Source organism: Vigna unguiculata, chromosome 9 (genome assembly GCF_004118075.2).
Source record: "Vigna unguiculata cultivar IT97K-499-35 chromosome 9, ASM411807v1, whole genome shotgun sequence".
In the NCBI taxonomy this organism is placed as follows: domain Eukaryota; kingdom Viridiplantae; phylum Streptophyta; class Magnoliopsida; order Fabales; family Fabaceae; genus Vigna; species Vigna unguiculata.
The window spans coordinates 18,730,118-18,739,573 of NC_040287.1; positions in this window are offsets into that span (position 1 = coordinate 18,730,118).

Sequence of the window (9,456 nt, forward strand, 5' to 3'; positions counted from 1 at the left end):
AGTATAATATATTATTTTATAATTCACGAAAAATAGTTGCATTGATTTCCCTAAGCAACAAGAATGATAGAAATGAAGAAGTTTTTCTATAAGATATAGTACATTTATCTAGCATAGTTTTTATTATTGGAAAAAGTAAGTCCAATCATGGAGTGCAACTCCATGGAAAGATGAGTACAAGTTTTGACAGGTTGACATATTCAAGACTCAATTGCTGCCTAATAAGCATAATGACATTACAAGTGTTGACCATTTGGAAACACATAGAGTCCATTCTTGAGTCTAAGTTGAAGAATTTACTTATGTGTAAATAAGTTCTTTAAGGACAAAAATCATAAATGAATTCACAAAAAGCATTATTATTTCTTACAAACTTAGATACATTATGCAAATTTTTGTAATAGATGAAACCATGTAAAGTGTTTTTTTTAAGAAAACATTATTGGGCAACAAAAAATTCAAAATAACCATTTTTTTATTTTCAAATTTGCGTCATTACTTATCTTGACATATTTTAGACCCTTGTATGTGGATTTGATGGAGAGATTGCCTTCATCGGTGATATAATGGGAAGAATCGTTGTGTAGATGCCTAGAGCAAGGCGAGTGTCAAGAGCATCCTAAAGTATAGTTGTTGCAAAGTTAGTGAGCTAAAGAAACAGATTGATGAGTTGTTGGACAAACAATTTACTAAACCAAGTGCATCTCCTTAGGGAGAATTAATGTTGCTAGTTAAGAAGAAATATGGTTGATCAAGACTGTGTATAGACTACAAACAACTGAACAAGTTGAATATAATGAACAAGTATCCCTTTCCTTGAGTGGATGACTTAATGTATTAGGTTCATGGTGTTGCGGTGTGTTTAAAGATAGAATTGATGTCACTATGAATATGTCGCGATGCCGTTTCAAATGACCAATGACATTGTCGTATTCATGGACTAAATGAATATTATCTTTTGGTATTTCTTAGATATGTTTGTGATGGTCTTCATAGGCGATATCCTCATCTATTCTAAGTATCGCAAAGATCATTGAGGGTACTTCATAGCTTTGTTGGATGTCTTGCAAGAAAAGAAGTTGTATTTTAAAATGTTCAAGTGTAAGTTCTAGTTGGAGAAAGAACAGTTCCTTGGGCATGTGATCTTGGATCAAGGTGTATTAACCGACCGTGCTAAGGTGGAGGTTGTCCTAAATTGGGCGAGTCCAAAAATAGTGACCAAAATAAGGAGTTTTATGGGCTTGGATAGGTGTTAAACTCTTAGTCGAGTAGGAATTCAAACAAATTGATTTAATCACCTTAATGTAGGGTGTAGGGTAAACCTTGGATATCAATCCAAGGAAATAACTATAAGTGGACTGAATTAAGCGTGCGAAAACCTAAAATTATGCTTAAAAATTGGGGATACAATAAACGTAAACTAAAAACTATCCTATAAGGTACCTTAATGCATGAGAATGGTATATGAACATGTGATATGTGTGTATAAATGTTAATAAACCTAAAGTAAATTCAATATGTGGCTGAAATGATGTAAAACATCCAAAACAGTGAATCATAAATCAAACTCAAAAGTTGTAAAAAAGAGTAGAGAATGTGCACCTGACAACAACCGTACATGAGTATTTCAAATCAGTGAATCAATAATGTAATTGTGAATTGCGATTGTGAATAAATGTAAAAAAAACATGAATTGAATATAGGAACACTAAATTGAACAAACAAAGCATCATAACACATGAAAACATGACATAAGCTATCATAAGTTAACAAACATAACAAGCATAAATTTCAATGCTTTAGTTTCTTTGATTTTTCAAATTTTAGTGAAAGATGAGATAGAGAACAAAAGAATGAAGTACAAACCTCAAGTAAAATGAGTGGAAATTTATTATAGCAAAATCCCTCAAGCATATATAAACACAGAATGCAAACTTAGTCAAAAACTTAAATTTGAGCAGAATTGCTTAACTATTGTCTTTTGAATCAATGCTAACATTGTAGTCAATTTTTTCTAAGATGATGATATCGCATTCTCTAATTTCTAGAGTAAATCCACAATAAAAAAATTCGTTGTGAAGCAAAACAAAAGTTAAGTTGAATTTAAGCTTTGCCTTCTTTGATAAAACAAATGAACAAATGAATTCATGGGTGAAATTGCATTGACTTGAAATAAGAAATGGATTAGAAGGAAACAAATCATATTCAATTACTAGAAATGTAAAAATAATTTCAACTCTTTAACGATTCCATATCACCATGCCCACATCGTAGTCTAATGTAACGTTTAGCCTCTTGAACAATTTCTACTACAAGCTTTATATAGGTAACCTAAGCAACTAATCTACTTCCTTAGATACGACAAATAACATGTCCATAAGTGCTAAAAATGAGTCAACTTTAGTGCTTTAATTCTTCAAATTCATTGTTCAACTTCTTCATGCCGCAACTCTGCCAACTGTCTTCACTATCTAACTCAGATTTTACCTCTTGGAATCTTTTAATTGGCTGATTAGATACACATCCCAGCTTGCCAATGTCTAGGTCATCACTCATTTAATCTAGCATGGCAGTGTAAGTTTTTCCAGCATGTTAGCAATTGAACTTCCTTATTCCTCAAATGGTATGCATACTTCACTTCTCAATACACAATCCCAACACCAACAATGATTAATATCAAACCAATTTCAACGCTAAACTACTCAATGTAATTCAGCATCAATCATTCAAAACTTCATATTCCCAATTTTTCCAAACCCTAACATATATTCATGCCAAATTCCACTTAATCACCTCATATCGCATTACAAAACTGAAACTAACAAGGTTTCACAATATAATCAATTGACGATAACTCTTTTCCCCGATCAAAACCACCCAGAACCCCCAAAATACAAAAAATCGAGTCAAAGTGGCTCGTGTCGCCTAGCGGGTGTTCATCACCGCTAGGCCATTCATACCAAAAACCTAGAAACTGAGAAAATGAGGTTGCGTCGCCTGGCAACCTGTGGATGCTGCCAGGCGATTCCGATCAGGAATCTAGAATTTACACATAAAAGGCATGAGTCGCCTTGCAGCTTTGAAAGCCCGCCAGGCAGTTTTTGGAAAATTTCCAGAAATGCGACATCAATCATTCACACACACACACACACACACACACACACATATATATATATATATATATATATATATATATATATATATATATAATCATGCAAAAAGATCAATACGAATCTAAATACATGGAGTCCAGCTGCCAAAAAAAGAAAGCTTAATTTGTGTCTACCAAGGTTGAACACACAACCATCCAATTGCCAAGTCAATGCTCAACCATTCAACCAATTCATGTTTCATGATAATTCTTATAAATCTAGGATTATATTATCACTCATCATGATCAAGCATATTATTATTAAAATAATAAAGAATTAAAATAATACATAATGGCATACACAAGACTCAAACCCAAGTCCTCTCAACACAATCAAGTACTCTTAACCATTTATCCTAGTACTAGAAATATCAGGTCAACAAGTTTTGAAAATGAGTCAACTTTGGTGCTTCAATTCTTCAAATTCATTTGTTCCAACTTTTGCAAGTGGCAACTTTGCCAGCTGTCTTAACTATCCAGTTCAAATTGTATATCTTGGAATCCCTTATTTGGCTGATCAGATACACATGCCATCTTGCCAATGTCTAGATCATCACTAATTTAATCTAGCATGGTAGTGTAATCATTTCCAACATGGAAGCAGTTGCACTTTCTTATTCCTCAAATAATTTGCGCACTTCAAAAACAACCCATATTAACACCATAAACTTGCATATCATAATTTAATTTCAAAACTAAATCTACATGTAATCAAAAATTTATACTATCAAAGCTCAAAATTAAAATGAATGTTACATAAACTATATTACTAGTTATACTAAGCTAATAAAATCTATCTAACGAAGAAACTAATACAAAAATGTTGTACGAGAAGCTAATTTATTGAATCTTAATAAAAACTAGAATTATTCTATTCTAAGCTAAATTTAAGTAAAAACCTAGGAATTAATGAATAAAACCTCCACAAAGATGTTCAAGTAAAAAAGCATCAAATTGATTGTTATCAATGGGTACTACAAGAAGTTTGTGGAATGGTTGTCCAAGTTAGTGACCCTCTTGAAGTAGTTGACTCGCAAGATAAAGACACTTACAACTATCATTCCTATCAACTCCAAAGAGAAAAGGCCATTTCTTCCTCGATTTTGAATTTATTTTCATAGACTTTCGTATTTTGGATTATAATTTAGAATATAATTTTTAAAATTTTAGATTATACATTTCAAAATATAAAACAAAAATAACATTTTAGATTATATAATTTGAAATATATTTTTTGTATTTTTGATTGTATATTCAAAATATAAAAAGATTATTTGAGGCATGAAAGTTTTGAACTTCATAAGGGAGTTTAAGCTATAAAGGATGAAAAAATTTGAGAAAATTAAGGAATACTCAAACAATTTGTTGGGTATTGCTACAAATATTAAATTGTTGGGAATGGAGTTTCCAAATTCTAGACTCGTTAAGAAAATTCTATTAATGATTCTAGAGAGATTCGAAACATCTAGAGAAACATCTAATGCTTCATTGGAAAACACAAAAGATTTGTCTACAATCACTTTGACAAAAGTGATACGTGCCTTGCAACACAAGAGAACCAGGGACTAATGAGAGAATATCATGTAGTTGACGATACTTTACTTCATACTAGTAAATATATTTTTAAATTCAATAAAAGCAAGAGGAACAAATACAACCAAACCAAAAACACACTATTTCCAACTTCTCCCTATTACAAGAAAAATAATCATCAATACAACAAGTGTTGGTGGAGGCTAGATTCAAAATGCCACAGATGTGGTCAAAATCGACATGTGAAAACAATATGCAAATCCCATGATCCTCAAGAATATGTGAAGATTGTAGAGTACAAATTAAAGGAGGAACTACTTTTTAAAACATCATGTGTTATAATCAACAAATCTTATAGATAATGGTTACACAAACAATATGACTCATGATCAAGTACTTTTCAAAGAGTTCAACAAATCTTATATTTCTAAAGTGAGAATTGGGAATGGAGAACAACTTGTTGTGAAAGGTATAGGAATAATTACAATTAAAACTCATTTAGCTGCCAAATTAATTTTTGATGTCTTATGTGTTTCTGAGATTATTTAAAATTTGTTAAGTGTTATTCAAATGTTAGAGAAAGATAATAAGGTTTCCTTTGATAACAAATTTTGTGTAATAAAAAAATGCTAACAACCTACAAGTATTTAAAGTTCATATGAAAGACAAAATATTTGCTTTGGGATTTTATGAAGGAGGAATTAACTACAAAAAAAGAGGTTGTGAAGGAACTATAAAAATAAAAATAAAAAAAAGATAAATATCTTTTGAAGAAATTTAATGTCCAAGTGGAAAAAGTAGATGAAAGTCCATATTCTAACATTCATCAAAGGTTCGATGTTAGTACCATGTAAACCACAATAGACAAAAAAGATGATATTGATATAAGAAGAAATACAATTAAAAATGTCAAATATGAAGATGAGATCATGTGAAAGAAAGAAAAAAAATAAGAATTACAAGTAAAGAAGTGGAGAAAACCAATCATCAAAAGTAGATTCAAATTTGATGATCTAAAATTCAAATAATCAAATATTAAGCAAAATGGAATGTCAAGAATATTTATTTAATATATTTTTTATTTAAATTAATTTTTGTACCGCACCTAACCAAACTCGACCAAATAAATAAACAATGTATATATCAAGGCAGCCAAGTATTCAACCTTGGCCGAGTCAGCCTAACTTGTACCGGTTTTAACCTATACCTCTAGAAGAATAACCTATACCTCATGTAACCTCAGATAGGTGGCCGGTCCAGGCCGGCTATTCCAGCAGACCCGATAAGATTAAAGCCCAGGCCGACAACTCCAATAAACTTAGTGAAAATAGAAGCCCCCGCATTCAATAGGTCTTAAGGGTCTGGGTTAGGGCCCAGGCCCACTCATGGCCCAAGTTAGAGCCCAAGTCAAGGCCTGGCCCATGAGGTAATCAGACATCATTAATGCTCTATAAATACACGTGGACCCAGTAATTAAAGGTACACATTCATTAATCACTGATTTGATCTTCTGAGAGCTTTGACTTACTTGAGCTTCGGAGACTCTTCTGTAGGTAACCCCTCCTAGGTTCAAGCTGACATGTATCAACTGGGGAGAGGCTAACTGAGGAGATAACGGACTACATGGTAAGGTGACCCTTGTGCCTAACTCATCTTATTTGTTCTCTGCAGGAACAATTTTTAAAAAATATTTCAATTGTAAAAATAATTTATTATTTATATTTTGCACATGATATATAGGAATCACATATAATATATATTTTTATATAATATATCTCTTATATTTCTTATATCTTTAAAAATTCTAAAAGTTTTCAACACTATCGTTGTTTGTTTGTGATAACATCAAGATGGATAGGGCCAACAATTGGATCCTAGATGGGCCTAGGCCTAGCCCAGGTCCAGTGTTAGCGTTGTTGATGCTAGGGACCCTGTTTGCGACATTCTAAGTTTGGAGTCATCTACTTGATATTATGTATTGTCCTTTACAATAGGTGGCCTGCGTCGCTATATGATTCTGCTTGACTGGTTACTTGCATACTGATTCTATTTGTTATTTGTGGGGTTGTGCCTAGGCGGTCTTGGTCGTGTAGTTACCTTGATCCGCCTAGGTAAAAGCAAGTCACCAAGTGATCACATTCACCATTCCACTTCTCAAAGATCAAGTTCCATTAAATGTTTTAAATGTTTAGGTTATAATCACATTGCTTTAAATTGCCCAACCAAAAGGACCATGATCTTAAAGAAGAGTAATGATGTTGAAAGTGAACACTCATCTCCCCATTCTCTTTCAAAAGAATCTTCTTCCTCTAGTAAAACTAAAATTTTTGAGAAAGACCCTATGTTATTAAGGCGCATGATAGGTCAAGATCAAAGTGAGCTTGAGCCAACTCAAAGAGAAAACATTTTTCAATCTAGATGCAAAATTAACAAATGGGTTTGATTTCTAATTATTGATGGAGGAAGTAGTACCAATGTAGCTAGCACAAGGTTGGTGGAAAAGCTTAGCTTAGAGACCATTCCTCATGCTAAGCCCTACAAGCTTGCTTGGATAAGTAAAGAGGGAGAAATAGATGTCAATAAACAAGTCCTAATTAACTTCTCTGTAGGAAGCTACAAAGATGAGGTGCTATGTGATGTTGTTCCCATGGAAGTCACACATATCTTACTAGGTAGGCCATGGCAATTTGATAAACAAACTTTACATGATGGTCATACCAACCAATACATTTTCTTCAAAAATGGGAAAAAGACCATTTTACAACCTCTATCACCTCAAGAAGTTAAAAAGGATAGAAATATAATGAGAAGAGATAAAGAAGAAAAAGAAAAGGGGCAAGCTTTCACTAAGGTGTTACTTGCTTATAAAAAAATTCTTCCAAAGCAAGATGTGCATCACCCTTCCTTCCCTTCCCAAGCCAAAAGGGAAGGCCCAAAGCACAAGAAAGAGAGGAAGAGTAGTCTAGAAAATAAAGATGGCCTAACCAAAGATAGGGGTAATACCCTTAGAAAGGATGGAACAAGAGCTCATAAAAGGGAGGCTCAAATCCTCCCCCAAATCAAGTCAAGCTCCATCTACAAAGGCTCAAAGAATTTGTGGTCAAATTCTCTCCAAGGAGGAGAGGATAATGAAGGATTGACCCCAACCAAGGATGGAGGCACATGCTTAAGAAGACTAAGCATGTTTAGAAAGGAAGTTCATTAATCCTTCATGCCTTTCATTTGTGTTTGTTATTTTTGATTCCCTAAGTTGACTTAGTTGAATCAACTTCAGTTGACTTGTTGACCTTTGACTATAGTTGACTTGACTTAAGCCAACATGCTAATCTATGTTTATTTGCTTTGTAGGTTAATTAGGAGTAAGAAAGCAATGCTAGGTGGCGCATGGTGGTTGGGGAGCATAAATGATGTGGAGGAGAGAGTAAAGCAAAGGCATAAAGCATAAAGTAAAAGGCATAAAACAAGTGTACCTATGTACCTTTTGTCTCCTTTGTTTTTAGCACACTTTGGCCACATTTTGGAGACATATGAGACACATTCTTTGTCTCCTTTTGTGCTAGAACGAAATTAGCCTTCCACACACCATAGCTAGCTCTTTTGTCTCTCATTTTTTGTCTCTCTAGAAACTAGGGTTAGGTTTTTGTAGAGACATCCTTAGGTATTTTTTTTTGCTTAGAGGCCCCTAAACTCTTCTATATAAGGGGTGCTCCTAGACATGTAAAAGGGTTGAACATTTTGAAGTAAAAACACTCTTGTGTCTCAACCATTTGTGAGAGTTTCCTCCCTTGGGAGTGAATACTTTTAAGCCTTATCTTGCATAGCAAGTGGCGGCACACATCCTGATGTGATCCCAACAAGGCTTATAGCTTGGGTCAATGCCTAGGCCCAAATCATGCTCAAGGCCCAATACATGGCCCACATTCACCTTCAAGCCCAAGCCCATCAAGAGGCCCAATAACAAGGAGCATGCTCAAAAAGATCCAATTAGGCTTCATTCAAGATGGCCTAAACCCACTTGGGCTTCTCACACTCTTCACATTGGCCAAAGAAGATATGAAGATTTGAAGAGGTGTATCAAAGAGCAATAGAATAGCAATAAGATTGGCCCATTGTTTAGGCCTTGCTTTCTAGAATAATAAGTCAAACAATGAGTAGTTCAATTGATAAAATTGGGCTTGACTAAGCCCAATAGGAGATTTGGCCATGAACTATCAAAAGAGCCAAGGTGGACTAAGTGAAAGTCAACACTTCTTCCTACACCTCATGGATCCAAAGCATCCAAGGGTTAGGAATGCTTCCTCCTTTTCCAAGGCATCATCCAATGGTCAAGATCAAGCCTCCTTCTCCAAGCTTGATCTAAGGGCCAAGATCAAGGCCCACTCCATCCAAGGGCTCACTTTCTCATGTGTAAATGGCTTCATATAAAAGCCAAAATTTCACTCATTTGTAGACACTCTTGAAATTTTATGCAATAGATGCAACTTGAGTTGAGAGCACTCCTCCCTCTATTGCCTTTGAGAGTCACCACTTTCTAGAGATTTCCTCTCTCTACCTCTAGCCACCTTCCTTAGGCTAGCATAGATTAGGAAATCCTATCACCTCTTTCACCTTCCATTGCTTGCAAGTGCCTTCCAACTTGCCTCCATTCCTTCATCCATTTCCGCTGCCCATGGAGCTCTTCATGCACCTTTGGAGCTCCACCATAATGGTATCAAGAGCCATCAAACCATGGTCTCTCAAGGTTTGGTAAGGTTCTTTCCTAGTCTTGTGTT